The sequence below is a fragment of the Arachis duranensis genome, chromosome 6 (genome assembly GCF_000817695.3).
Source record: "Arachis duranensis cultivar V14167 chromosome 6, aradu.V14167.gnm2.J7QH, whole genome shotgun sequence".
Classification (NCBI taxonomy): Eukaryota; Viridiplantae; Streptophyta; class Magnoliopsida; order Fabales; family Fabaceae; genus Arachis; species Arachis duranensis.
In genome coordinates, this window is record NC_029777.3 from 40,624,656 (window position 1) to 40,637,342 (window position 12,687).

The window sequence follows — 12,687 nt, forward strand, 5'->3', positions numbered from 1 at the left end:
GTCGGGAACAAAGTGCTAAGCTGGATTTAACTTACCAGAGCTAAAAAGTGTCGTTTCATTTTGGCGTTTAAATAAGACAAAAACAAAAAGATGAATAATAGTCTATGTGTTGTGCTAATCATTTATCTTTTTTTATTCTCCAAAAGGACTTTGATTTTGCTTTGTTTAAGCACCAACACAAAATAATGTCACTTAATTCTATTTTTAACATGACAAATCAGAATTAACTTAGTATTTTATGTGTTGATTCAATACCAAAAAAGTCCAAAGACTACCATAATTTTTAAAACTAAATTTTAAAGATTAGTATAATAAATTTTAAATTTAAAGAGTTAAAATAGTAAAAATAATGGATCTCACGATATTATAAGAATTTAATCAGTTAAAAGTCCTTCACTCTTTGATGCAGTTGCGAATGGGATGGGAATTGAGGACTCACGAGTATGATTATTTTTTGGATAAAGTATATTTTTTGTCTCTAAAGTTTAGTAAAAGTTTTAAAAATATCCCTAAGTTTTATTTTGTTTTAATTTTGTTCCAAAAGTTTTAGATTTGCATCAAATATATCCTCGACGGCTAAATTTTCAAACAAATTTAAGACCAATCTAACAATAATGTATGAAAATTATGTTTGATTTGCATGTATTGAGGGTTGTTCTTATAAAATTTTTTGTTGAATTGATTTTAAATTTTTTAAAAAATTAGCCGTCAGGGGTATATTTGATACAAATAAAAAATTTTTGGAACAAAATTGAAACAAAATAAAATTTAGGAATATTTTTAAAACTTTTATCAAACTTCAAGAACAAAAAATATATTTTACCCTTAATTTTTTTATAGCAGATTGACTTCGATTATGATAAAAATTATATTTAGTCGCCACACCGTTTTCCTTTCCATTCTTCCACAAATACGCTATATTATTAATACGGTTATTGCTAAGGGGCGGATCTTTTGAGGGGCATGATATTTTATAAAATTATTTGTAGTATATCTTTATAGATGACAAGTAGCTCATTTGATAAAACTTTCTTATTTCAAATTCGATACCATGAGTTTAATATTCTCCTTTTTCATTTATTTTTATTTTTTTTTAAATTCAGCCTATTGATTATTTTGTTGCAAGTTTCAAACTCAAGTTATATTTTATTAATTTTATAAATTAAAATATAGGATAAAATACCTAAATAAACCAAAAAGTCACTAATATTACTCAAGTCCTAAAATAAAAATGTTAACGTAGATGTTCTCATGTATATATCTATGTAAATCGAATTGATTTAATTCAAAGTATACATTATGGTACTAAATAGAATCAGTTTCAGTCGAATTAGCAAGGTTATTAGTAAATTGAAGTTATTTGATTCGAATTACCAAGGATTGATATTCGAAATATAGCTTAGGGTAGTAAAACATCAAAGTAAATAGCGGCGGTTTTAGAACCGCCGGTAAATATGCTGAAAATCGTGTCACTCGCATTTGGCGACAGTTTTTTGAACGATTGTCGCGAAATATTGATTTAGCGGCGGTTATACCAGCGGTTGCTGAAAATCGCTGTAGTGGGCCATTTCTCTAATATTGTTTATAAGTATGGCACAGTGATCAAAAGATAACAAATAATAAAAAAAAAATACGTCACCAGATATATATATTATACTCAATTAAAATTAAGGTTTTTGCAAGCCAAAAATTTGTGAAAACTTGTAAACCCTAATAAGTTTAATTGTTTAAACATTTAAACTTTTTAAAATATTTATTGTGTAATTAATTAAAAATTTAAAATTTTCTAACAAAATTAATCTGAATAAATGTTTTGAGTATTCGTTTATTAAACCTTTAAAATTATTGGATAACTTTTTGAGTTATAGAAATAGGTCTTGTCAATAAGTGTAAGAATACTAATTAAAGTATTTGATGAAAAAATTATTAAAAACTTAAAAAAGTTGTAATTTTCATGTATTTATAATAGTTTATAAGAGAAAAAATAGTTTACTCAAGATCCTCAATATACGGGTAAGGAGGCATTTGAGATCGATCATCGATGTTAATACAAGTTAATAATTTTGTGTTTATTATGCTTTGTGCAAAGAAAAAAATCTTTCAATTTTATTAGTACAAAAAAAAGAAAGAAAAAGAATTTTGCTAATCAATAGCCCAGTACTCTTTAGTTGCATTTGGAAGAAATACAATTTGAGAGACAAAGACTAAAAGACAGAGATTGAGAGATAGAACTAAAAGTCAGAGACTAAATTAAGTCTTTATATTATGTTTTAGTGTAAATTGTATATGACTGAGTTATGTTTTTGTATCTTGTTTGATTTAATATAAATATAGAGAGTGAAACAAAAAAGTTACTTAAATACCCCTTTTTTTTCCTTCTACCTCCTTATTACTCTCCCCTTCCCTTCTCTGAACTCTGTACTCTCACTCACTCATTAATTCTCTCCCACCCTCTCTCTCCTCTCACCAGATCCCTATCCATCCATCCCTTTTCACTTTCGACTCTCATAATCTCTCTCACAGACAAAGCACATTTTTTGAGTCTAATAACTTTGATCTAACTTCGAACTCGTAGCAAACTCTGACTACTACTTATAAAGACGAGGTTGGGCAGGAGAAGGATACGGTCGGAGGAGGCAGAGTCGTCCTCGGCGAGATCGTGGAGCTCAATATTGTAGAGACTCTCACAGAGCACCTCTACCTCCGTATGCATATGTCCATTCACAGAAACCAATTCAAAACACTGAATGCACTCGCAAAGTCAAAGAATTCATCCTCTTCCATTGTGCGCAGCTAGTTTTCGTGCCTGTTCGAGGGATGCAACACGAACAAGAACCACCAGCGATTCTGGCCATTGAAATCGATATTGTGTGTGAAGAGTCACTTAGTTGAAGCAGTTCAAGCCACTTAAATCACTAAATGTAGAGGTTGTCACTGAGAGAGAGAGATGCAGTCGGAGGTGGAGGCCAAGTTGGTGGTGGCAATGGAGATGGAGATAAAGTTGGAGGAGAAGGAGTCAAGGTGTGGGCAGAAGAGGGAATGTGGGATTAGATTTGGGATTTGAAAAATTAGATCAAGGTAATTTTGGAAATAAATGATATTAATGTTTTAGTCTCTGTGTCTGTATTTTTTGAAAGTACTGAAGGGACTGAAATTTTATGTTCCAAAATTAAAATTTAGTTTTAATCTCTGGCCACCAAACACAATACTCAATCTCAATCCCCCAGTCTCAGTCTTAGTATCTCATACCAAACACGACCTTCAAGACCAAAAAGCAAAGGCTCAGGACTCACTGCTAGACTTCAACAAAAATGATTGAAACCTAAATGTGGTTTTCGACATATCCCACTCAACAATATGCAAATCAAACCTATTAACATTATTATGATGGAGATTCAATGAACAGCAAAAAGGCCAGACAAACTAAATTGGCCAGAAAAAAAGAATAGAGAGAACATTAACAAATTTTTCACCCACTAGATGCAAACGACTTGGAGAGTACTGGTGTGCAATAATGTATTTTTTTCTTTTCTTATTCAATAAATAGGGGAGAAAGCAAAAAACAAAAAGGGAAGGGGACTCTAGTGGGAATAGACATCAGAAAAAAAAGAGGGAATAAGAGCATAATTTAGTCTTTCTTTCATATTAAAACATTTCATTTAAATTTTTCATAAGAGGTTACTAATGCGTGACCATCTTTTCTATCTTTTCCTAGTGAATTTGCATTTGAATTTGTATGTTTAATGAAGATTTAAGTACCTTTGAGCCATTATAAATGCTATTTTGAGTCGTGTGCAATTTGGTTTATTTCAGGTAGCATTCGGATGGATTTGACAAGGTTTGTGTAAAAGAAAAGGAAGAAAGTGAATGATGCTGTCAACCCTGACCTCCTTGCACTCCAACAAGAATAACTTGAGCCATAGAGGTTCAATTGATGCGGTTTCAGTCGTATTGAAAAGCCAATTTTCGGAGCTTTTTAACGATATATAATAGTATACACTTATTTCCGTGGAAGTACGGCCAAGGTGGCGCTTAACTTGGAATTTCCCATGTTAGGAACCATGATCACAAAATCCTTCATATTCGTGCAGCCAAGGTGGCACTTAACCTGGAATTTCCCAAGTTAGGAGCCATATGAAAGAAAAATTCACAAGTCCACTTGGCCACAGTGGCGCTAACTTGGCTCAGCCCAAGTTAGGCACCAATCCTCAAGATTTCAATGGTCCCTACGCCTGATAGGAGGAATCGAAGATTGTATTTTTATTTTGATTAAAACATTATTTTAGTTACAAATAAGAAAATATATTATTTAGTTTTAGAAAATATATTTTACATTTATTAGGATTAGATATAAAAGGGAAAAGATTCAGCTCTTTGGGCTCTCTTCTCTTTTACGCACCTCATTCCGCACTTTACAATTTTTCTGAATCCTAGTTTTCTCTCTGAGCCATGAGCAACTAAACCTCCACTATTATGGTTAGGAGCTCTATTTATTCTATGGATAATATTATTACTCTTCTATTTTAATTAATGTTTTGATTTCAAATTCAAGAATTTGTTTTCGTTCTTCATCTTAAGGATTTGGGTAGATCGGGTTCTTGTGAACCTTGGAAAAGTAATTTACTTGAACAGCAGCTTGAAAAAAATTTCTCCTAAATCACTAATTATCTAGACTTAACGGGATATATGACATATAATTCTCTTATATTTGGGTAATTAGGGTTTCTGTGGCACATAAACTAGAATTGAACTTAACCCTTTAATTGAAGTTAAGTGACCAAGGAATTGGCAGTTAACTAGGTTAAATGAGGCTAAATTACTAAGATATTAGGGTTTAGTCATATATAGTTTGCCATGAATTGAATATTACATGATTAAAATAGTTAATAAGAAAAGTTAATCCGGAAGATAAACATCTCTGAAACCTTAACAAGATTGTAGCGTTATTGGCAAAGTTAGCACCTATAACGCTATCGAAGGTTATGAAAGGCTACGTTAGTGGTCACATTAGTGCCACTAACGTTTGAGTTAATGTGGCTCAAATGGGTTGGGACGTTAGTGACAAAGTTAGTGTCACTAACGTCTTCGAACCAGGATTTATACTTAACGTTAACACCACTAATGCCTTGACTAAACGCGAACCATGCCTGACTTAACTTCTTTCTGCAAACAAAGCTAAGCCCACTGAAGACTGTAACTGCTTCAAGTAAAGATCAAAGGCCCAGATCCAAGACTTGCAGAGCTAATAGAGGATCAGAGGAGTAGTATATATAAGAGCAGTTTTGAACTAGAAAGGGGAATGGGGATATGGAGGATCCAAAAATTGTAAAAACTCTGTATATTTACTTTCTCTGCAATTTAGTTTATTTTACAATGCACTCTTCATTTTTGCTTTCCATTTTCAGAGCTATGAACAACTAAACCCCTTTTCATTGGGTTAGGGAGCTCTGTTGTAATTTGATGGATCAATTGTAGTTTTCATTCTTCTTCTTTTTCTTTTCCCTTGATTTTACTAGAAAGCTTTCGATCTTCATCTAATTGGGTAGTTGTCTTGGAAAAATCGCTATTCATAATTGGATCTCCACAGAACCTTGGAAGAGGAATGAGGAGATCATGCTAGAAACGCTTTCTCATGATGGACTGGATTGAGGTTTGGATGGATATAGTGACATATAATCCTACCAACACTTTGATTTGGAAATGCATGTGGTATAATCAGTGACCATACTTCATCTCTTCCCATGAGCAATTAAATCAAGTAATTGGGCAATTGTTCAAGCTTAGACAGATTGGATTACCAAGGAATTGGGATCCAATCACTTAAGATTGCCAAGGAGATCAATGAATGCATTGATTGAGGAAGAAATGAAAATGAACTTGATCCGGAGAATGCAACATCTCCTAAGCCCAATAAACTTCCCATTTCTGATCTTACCCATTCTCTTTAATTTCTGCTATTTACTTTGATGTTCATCTCCCCAAATTCCCATAAGATTCTGCTATTTACTTTCAGCACTTACATTCCCTGTCATTTATCTTTCTCGCCATTTAATTTTCTGCAATTCTCAACTCAACTTTGCTTAGCTCAACTAGAACACTCCTCTAATTAAAGTTGCTCAACCAATCAATCCCTGTGGGATTTGACCTCACTCTATTGTGAGTTTTTACTTGATGACAATTCGGTATAATTGCCAAGGGGAATTTATAGTGATACAAGTTTTCGTGCATCAAGTTTATGGCGCCGTTGCCGGGGATTGATTTTGTATTGACAATGATTAAATTAGAGAATAACTAGATTGAGTAATTTTCTTTTGTTGTGTTTAATTTTTCGTTTCTGTTATTTAGTTCCAGCCTCAGCAATTTTTTTATTTTCCTTTGTTTTATTTCCTTAGTTATTTACATTCTTGTTCAACTAATCCACTAACTATTGGAAAAATTGCGTCACTCACACTAATAATAATCTTAACAAGAGTGATTTGTTCACTTTTCTCTTGCTTGTGTACTCTGCTGATTGTATGATAGGTAGAAGAAGAGGAGCTTCAACCTCCTTTGAATCTGAACCTGAGAGGACATTCCTTAGATTAAGGAGGGAAGTAAGAGGAAAGAAGGTTGTTGGTGTAGAGGAAGAAGAGAAGAACTTAGAGATGAGCATGGAGGAGGACATGGAGAACCATCATGAAAAGGAGGTGCATAATCATGCAAGAAAAGGTGCAGCAAACCATGCTGGGCAGAAGAGAAGAGATCTAGGCTCTTACATTAATCCAAATCCAGAAAATTGTGGAAGTAGCATCCAAAAACCAACCATACATGCCAATAATTTTGAATTGAAATCTCAACTCATTACCCTTGTTCAGAACAATTGCTCATTTGGAGGAGGCGCCCAAGAATACCCTAATCAACACTTAACCACTTTCCTAAGAATATATGATACTGTGAAGTCTGATGGTATTCATCCCAACACCTATAGATTGCTCTTGTTCCCCTTCTCTCTTAGGGACAAAGCATCTAAATGGCTAGAATCCTTCCCAAGGGAGAGTGATGAGCGGATAATTTATACGCTTTTTGAAATTGTTTTTAAGTAGTTTTTAGTAAGTTTTAGTTACATTTTAGTATATTTTTATTAGTTTTTATGCAAAAATCACATTTCTGGACTTTACTATGAGTTTGTGTGTTTTTCTATAATTTCAGGTATTTTCTGGCTAAAATTGAGGGACCTGAGCAAAAATCTGATTCAGAGGCTGAAAAAGGACTGCAGATGCTGTTGGATTCTGACCCTTCTACACTCGAAGTGAATTTTCTAGAGCGACAAACCGCGCACTCTCAATTGCGTTAGAAATTAGACATCTTGGGCTTTTTAGCAATATATGATAGTCCAAACTTTGCCTGATATTTGATGGGCCAAAATGGCATTTAAAAGCCCACCAGTGACCCTTTTATGGCGTAAAACGCCAGAACGGGCACCAAAGCTGGAGTTAAACGCCCAAACTGGCATCCAAGCTCGCGTTTAACTCCAGAAATGGCACATGCACGTGAAAGCTAGGAAGCTTAGACCAAACACTCACCAAGTAGGTCCCAGAAGTGGATTTCTGCACTCTCTGCATCTAGTTACTCATTCTCTGTGAACCTAGGTAACTAGTTTAGTATAAAAACTACTTTTAGAGATTTATTTTGTAACTTATGACATTTTGACAAATCCTATTGTATCTTCTACAGTATGATCCTCTAAACCCCATAGGTGGGGATGAGGAGCTCTGCTGTGTTTCCATGGATTGATGCAATTACTACTGTTTTCTATTCAATCACGTTTGTTTCTATTCTAAGATACTCACTCGTATTTCAACATGGAGAATGTGATGATCCGTGACACTCATCATCATTCCCCAACTTATGAACGCATGCCTGACAACTACTTCCGTTCTAGATGAGCTGAACGTAGTCATTGGGCGACAACTTGAGAGTGCATCTCTTGGGTTTCTAATCCACGAGTTTGACCTGCATCTCCTGACAACAAAGCACTCAAACTCGTGAGATTAGAACCTTCGTGGTAGAGGCTAGAACCAATTGGCAGCATTCCTGATATCCGGAAAATCTAAACCTTGTCTATGGTATTCTGAGTAGGATCTGGGATGGGATGACTGTGACGAGCTTCAAACTCGCGAATGTTGGGCGCAGTGACAGTGTGCAAAAGGATAAATGTATCCTATTCCGACACAAGTTAGAACCGACAAATGATTAGCCATGCGGGAAATCGTAGAGGACATGTTTTCACTGAGAGGATGGATGATAGCCATTGACAACAGTGATCCACCAACATACAGCCTGACATGGAAGGGACATGCGTTTTTGGAAGAAGAAGACAGTAGGAAAGCAGAAATTCAGAAGACAGAGCAACTCCAAAACCTCAACCTACTCTCTATTATTGAATAACAAGTACCATTCTTTTCATCCTCTTTTACTTTTCACAAACAAAATCCTTTTTATTATTAATCTTCTGACTAAGAGTTACAAGATAACTGGTGCACGAAATTGTGATCACTACTTTTCACAACTCAAATAATCCCCGGTAATGAATCCAAAAACTTGGTGCTCAATACCATGGTATAAACATAATTTCACAACTTCACACAACTAACCAGCAAGTGCACTGGGTCGTCCAAGTAATAAACCTTACGCGAGTAAGGGTCGATCCCATGGAGATTGTTGGTTTGAAGCAAGCTATGGTCACCTTGTAAATCTTAGTCAGGCAGATTCAAATGGTTATGAATGATATATGAATAAAGCATAAAGTAAAGATAGAGATACTTATGTAATTCATTGGTGAGAATTTCAGATAAGCGAATGGAGATGCTTTGTCCCTTCCGTCTCTCTGCTTTCCTACTGTCTTCATCCAGTCCTTCTTACTCCTTTCCATGGCAAGCTGTATGTTGGGCATCACCGTTGTCAGTGGCTACAATCCCGTTCTCTCAGTGAAAATGTTCAACGCACCCTGTCACGGCACGACTAATCATCTGTCGGTTCTCAATCAGGTTGGAGTAGAATCCATTGATTCTTTTGCGTCTGTCACTAACGCCCAGCCTTCAGGAGTTTGAAGCTCGTCACAGTCATTCAATCATTGAATCCTACTCAGAATACCACAGACAAGGTTTAGACCTTCCGGATTCTCAAGAATGCCGCCATCAATTCCAGCTTATACCACGAAGATTCGGAGTGGTTGTCAGGCACGCGTTCATAAGTGAGAATGATGATGAGCAACACATAATCATCACATTCATCAAGTTCTTGAGTGCAAATGAATATCTTGGAATAAGAACAAGCTGAATTGAATAGAAGAACAATAGTAATTGCATTAATACTCGAGGTACAGCAGAGCTCCACACCTTAATCTATGGTGTGTAGAAACTCCACCGTTGAAAATACATAAGAACAAGGTCTAGGCATGGCCGTGAGGCCAGCCTCCCCAAAACATGATCAAAAGGTTCAAAGATCTAAAGATGATCTAAGATCCCCCGATAAAAATACAATAGCAAAAGGTCTTATTTATAAAGAACTAGTAGCCTAAGGTTTACAGAAATGAGTAAATGACATAAAAATCCACTTCCGGGCCACTTGGTGTGTGCTTGGGCTGAGCATTGAAGCATTTTCATGTAGAGACTCTTTTTGGAGTTAAACGCCAGCTTTTGTGCCAGTTTGCGCGTTTAACTCCCATTCTTGTGCTAGTTTCGGCGTTTAACGCCGGGCATTCTTGAGCTGATTTGGAACGCCGGTTTGGGCCATCAAATCTCGGGAAATGTATGGACTATTATACATTGCTGGAAAACCCAGATGTCTACTTTCCAACGCCGTTGAGAGCGCGCCAATTGGGCTTTTGTAGCTCCAGAAAATCCACTTCGAGTGCAGGGAGGTCAGAATCCAACAGCATCTACAGTTCTTTTCAGTCTCTGAATCAGATTTTTGCTCAAGTCCCTCAATTTCAGCCAGAAAATACCTGAAATCACAGAAAAACACACAAACTCATAGTAAAGTCCAGAAAAGTGAATTTTAACTAAAAACTAATAAAAATATAATAAAAACTAACTAAAACATACTAAAAACAATGCCAAAAAGCGTATAAATTATCCGCTCATTAATAACCATAGCTTGCTTCAAGCCGACAATCTCCGTAGGATCGACCCTTACTTACGTAAGGTATTACTTGGACGACCCAGTGCACTTGCTGGTTCGTTGTGCGGAGTTGCAAAAGTGTGATTGCAATTCTGCGCACCAAGTTTTTGGCGCCGTTGCCGGGGATTGTTCGAGTTTGGACAACTGACATTTCATCTTGTTGCTTAGATTAGGAAGAATTTATCTTTTTGGTTTAGAGTCACTAACTTTGAGTCCTTTATTTTCTTTTCAAAAATTTTTTTTTTGTTTCTTGTTTGAGTCTTGTGTCAATTGCATGTTTTAGTTTTTCTTAAAATTTTTTTTTGAAAATATATACATTGTGTTCTTTCTTGATCTTCAAGTTGTTCTTCTTTATTTTCCTTGTTTGATCTCTAGTTTTTTTGTTTTGCGTCTTTCCTTGTTTTTCTTATGTATTTTCGAATTATTAGTGTCCAAAGTATAAAAACTTTTTAAGTTTGGTGTCATTTGTGTTTTTATTTTCCTAAAGATTTTCAAAAATTTTTCTTGGTGTTCATCTTGACATTCAAAGTTTTGTTGTTTGTTTTCTTTGTTTTGATCTAAAAATTCTAAGTTTGGTGTCATTTTATCATTTTTCTCTTTCCTCATTAAATTCAAAAATATATTTTCTCTTTATTTTAACTGAATTTTTGAATTTTCCTTTAAAAAAATTCAGATTTTTATTTTAAAATTTTTATTTTTTCTTATCTTAGTTTTAAATTTCAAAATTCAAATCATTTTCAAAAATTATATCTTTTTCAAAATCTTATCCTATCTTTTTAAATCTTTTTTTTTCAAAATAAATTATTTTTTAAAAAAAATTCTTTTTATATTTTTTCGAAAATCTTTGATAAAATTTTTCAAAATCCTTTTTTCTTTTTACAAATTCCTTGTTCCACTTTCTTAATTTGATTGAAAATTTTTAAGTTTGGTATTTTCTTGTTAAGAAAATCTCAATCTTTGAAATTTTAAAATTATATATTTTTCAAATATTTTCTTTTATTTATTTTCTTACAAGTACTAATTTTCAAATATCTTTTTCAAAACTTCCTAACCATTTTCTCTCTCTAATTTTCAAAACTTACATTAAATTTTTTGTTTATTTTATTTTATTTTTTTCTTTTAACTTCGGTATTTAAAAAAAAGAGAAATATATAAAATATTTATTGTTTATTTACAATTCACATCATCTCCCTTTCTCCATCATGGACCAAAGTGAAAATGAACAGTCCAGAAGGACTCTGGGGACATATGCCAACCCCACTACTGCCTCATATGGAAGTAGTATCCGTATACCCTCCATCAGAGCCAGTAGTTTTGAGTTAAATGCTCAGTTCATTATCACGGTGCAGCAAAATTGCCAGTATTCCGGTCTTCCATAGGAAGAACCTACTGATTTTCTGGCACAGTTCTTACAAATTACTGACACAGTACGTGATAAGAAAGTGGATTAGGATGTCTACAGATTATTGCTATTTTCATTTGCTGTAAATGACCAAGCTAAGAGGTGGTTAAATAACCAACCCAAGGCCAGCATAAGAACATGGAAACAGCTATTAGACAAATTCCTGAATCAATATTTTCCTCCAAAAAGGATAACACAACTAAGGTTGGACATCCACGGCTTTAAACAAGTGGATAACGAATCTCTTTATGATGCCTGGGAGAGGTACAGAGAGATGCTAAGGAAATGCCCCTCTGAAATGTTTTCAGAATGGGTGCAGTTAGACATCTTCTACTACGTGCTTACAAAAAAGGCCCAGATATCTCTAGACCACTCAGCTGGTGGATCTATACACATGAGAAAGACAATTGAAGAGGCTGAAGAGCTCATTGATATAGTTGCTAGAAATCAGCATCTATACTTAAGTAGTGAGTCTTCCATGAAAGAAGAGGCTAAAGCAGTATCCACTGAACCTAGTCCCATACAACAAGTTGCTGAACTCAATCAACAATTACTTTCTCTAACAAAACAGCTAGCAGAATTTAAAGAGATGATACAAGACACTCAAAATGCTAACGAGAATATGAAAGCACAATTGGATCAGACAAGACAGTAATTATCTAAACAAATAACAGAAGAGTGTCAAGTTGTTCATTTGAGGAGTAGAAAGACATTGAATACCTCAACTTAAAGTAGTAGGAAGCCAAGAAAGGGACAACTGACAGAGAATGACCAAGCCACTACCCAAAATCTATCTGAGGACCGTAATAGCCCAGAGAGGAATGATTCTGGCATTCAAACGCCAGAAAATGGTGCAAAAATTGGCATTAAACGCCCAGTGGATGCCCAATTCTGGCATCCAAACGCCAGAAAAGAGTGGAAAATTGGCGTTAAACGCCCATCCAGCCCCAATCCTGGTGTTCAAAAGCCAATGAGGGGTCACACACTTGCAAGTGCTGATAACAACCCCCTTAAGCAGGCTTTTCCAACCACCTCTGTAGGGAATAAACCTGCAGCAACTAAGGTTGAAGAATATAAAGCCAAGATGCCTTATCCGCAAAAAGTCCGCCAAACAGAACAGGATA